At 39.5% G+C, this 2,769-nt stretch overlaps 1 protein-coding gene across 6 annotated transcripts in view; it reads right to left on the reverse strand.

The window, feature by feature from the left end:
* HEATR5A (HEAT repeat containing 5A) overlaps positions 1-2,769 on the reverse strand; it is a 131,744-nt gene that overhangs the window by 4,043 nt on the left and 124,932 nt on the right. The window lies entirely within an intron of this gene.

A 2,769-nucleotide genomic window follows, 5' to 3' on the forward strand; every position in this document is an offset into this window, starting at 1 on the left:
AAAAAAAAAAAAAAAAAAAAAAAAAAAAAAAAAAAAAAAAAAAAAAAAAAAAAAAAAAAAAAAAAAAAAAAAAAGAAGTAATCTACCTTTATTTTCCAATCATATTCTCATTAAATAATTTTAATGAAGCTGCTGTGGAAAAAAAAAATCACTGTGTTTCAAAAAGGAAAGGTGTGGCAAATTCAACTACTTAAATTGTTTAAGGATGGCTTGTTACTTATGAAGAAATGACATACATACTTAGTAGCTTTGGTCACATTCATTCAACAAGTACTTAAGTGTGCCAGCCCTCTTTTAGGCACATTTTAGATACATTATAAACTGAGAAGCAAATAAAGACTTTCAACTAGTGTTAAAGTCTAAGAATATAGAAATATATTAAAAAACTGGCTGGGCATGGTGGCTCACGCTTGTAATCCCAGCAGTTTGGGAGGCCGAAGAGGGCAGATCACTTGAGGTCAGGAGTTTGAGATCAGCCTGGCCAACATGGTAAAACCCTGTCTCTACTAAAAATACAAAAATTGGCTGGGAGTGGTGGCAGGCCCGTCATTCCAGCTTCTGGGGTGGCTGAGGCAGGTGAATCACTTGACCCCGGGGAGGTGGAGGTTGCAATGATCTGAGATTGCGCTACTGCATTCCAGCCTGAGTGGAAAAGGAAGACTCTGTCTCAAAAAAACAAAACAAAACAAAGCAAAACAAAACACCCCACCACATCAGGAACAGTGGTGCATGTCTGTAGTCCCAGCTACTTGAGACACTGAGGTAAGAGGGCTGGCTGAGCCCAGGAGATCAAGGCTACAGTGCACAATGATCGTGCCTGTGAATAGACACTGCCTTCCACACTGGGCAACATAGCAGGTCCCATCTCTTTAAAACAAACAAACAACAACATAGAAAGTAACCCAGGACAGTCTATACTGGGCGGTCAGAGAAAGCCTTGAGGAGATAATATCTGAGCTGACTACACTCCAGAGGCACAGTAGCAATGAAAGCAAACTTTTACGGATGAATAAGATTTATTTAATACAAGACGTGAATGATTTTAAGGTGAAATAAGTACACAGTTAATATTTAAAATTAACATGTAGCACTGTTATAAGCACTTTATATACATTAAATAATTAATCAACATGGGTTAACAGCACCATGAGGTAGGTACTCTTACATCCCCCATTTTATGGACGAGAAACAGATATTCAGTCATTTGTCCAAGTCATACAATTAGTAAGGCAGAAAGTTTGATTACAGAGTGTACTGTTAACTATAATGCTATACTGCTTCCCTTACAGCAAAGTTATTTTTAACCACTTACAGCAACTTGAAACTGCAACAGAGTCAGCTAATCTGTTTGGTAAAAATGTCTTTTTATTCTCAGTAAGATAAAGTTTTCCTGGATTCCTCTTACCATTTCTTCTAAAATCCCTTTAGTTTTAATCTCTTTTACCTAGGATAGATGCAAGATTCGCTTAGCATTAGCCCCATGAAAAGCCTATGTGGCAGAAACTGAGGCCTCTTGCCAATAGCCATATGAATGAGTCATCTCCACTTAGTTAAACTGCTCCTAATCCTGGGTCCATAGAAACTGTCAGATAATAAGTGTTTGCTCTTTTAAGCCACTAAGTTTTGGGGCAATCTGTGGGGTAGCAAACATTTAACATTTAATCTGTCATGATCAACTCCTTAATTTCTCTCAGTAGCTAGTCTAAATCCTAAATCCTGTTGTAGCTTAATTCCCTGATACACACCCAAATAAAAAAGAAACAATACACCCACCCATGTGTGTGTGTGTGTATGTGTGTGAGAGAGAGGAAAGAGGCAAACTCATCATAACCCTCAACATGAATTATTATTATTTGTAGAGATAGTATCTTGCTGTGTTGCCCACGTTGGTCTTGAACTCCAGGCCTCAAGTGGTCCTCCTGCCATAGCCTCCCAAAGTGCTGAGATTATAGGCTCGAGCCATACTGACTGGCCAACCCTCAACATAAAAACCTGTAGTTATAATATTATTTTCCATCATTATCTCCTGTTCTTTCCTCGTATTGGCAGAGGTCAATCCTTTTAAATGTCTGTAAATTTTATTCCTTCTGCCTGGACAGGGATGCTGCTTTCCTTTCTAATACTTCTTACTCCAACCCATGTCCACCTCCTTTTTACCCCCTGTAAGTATGAACTCATGCTTGAGTGTCATCTTAAAAAAAGTTATTCCTTGACCTTACACTTTCCATTTAGCTATTTCTCTTCTTTCTGTCAAGAGAAGCCTGTACGTGATCTTTCCCATTCCTTACACCTCATTTGTGCCTCAACACTGTGAGCTCTATCCCCTATGCTGGTTGGCCACTCTACAGTATTTTATACTGTTGACCACTCCTTCTCTATTAAAAATTCTCTTTTCTTTGGTTTCTGTAACTACACATTATCTTCTGAATCCCTCATCTCGATTTGGTCCTCTTGTTGCTCCATAAACTCAAGTTGAGTGATTTCAGCTGTCCCACAGGTTACGCTGACAGGTCCCAAATATACATATAGTCCAAAAAGTACCTCTAGCCCAGACTACTTTCTTGAATTCTGCACCTCTACCCATCTGCTCTAGGGCATTTGATGATCCTCTAGGCATTTCAAATCAACTCACTATCTTCTCCTAAAAACTCTCACTGGTGGACCGGGTGCAGTGGCTCAAGCCTGTAATCCCAGCACTTTGGGAGGCTGAGGCAGGTGATCACGAGGTCAAGAGATCGAGACCATCCTGGTCAACATGGTGAAACCTCG

Source organism: Cebus imitator, unplaced genomic scaffold, assembly GCF_001604975.1.
Source record: "Cebus imitator isolate Cc_AM_T3 unplaced genomic scaffold, Cebus_imitator-1.0 Scaffold104, whole genome shotgun sequence".
NCBI lineage: Eukaryota > Metazoa > Chordata > Mammalia > Primates > Cebidae > Cebus > Cebus imitator.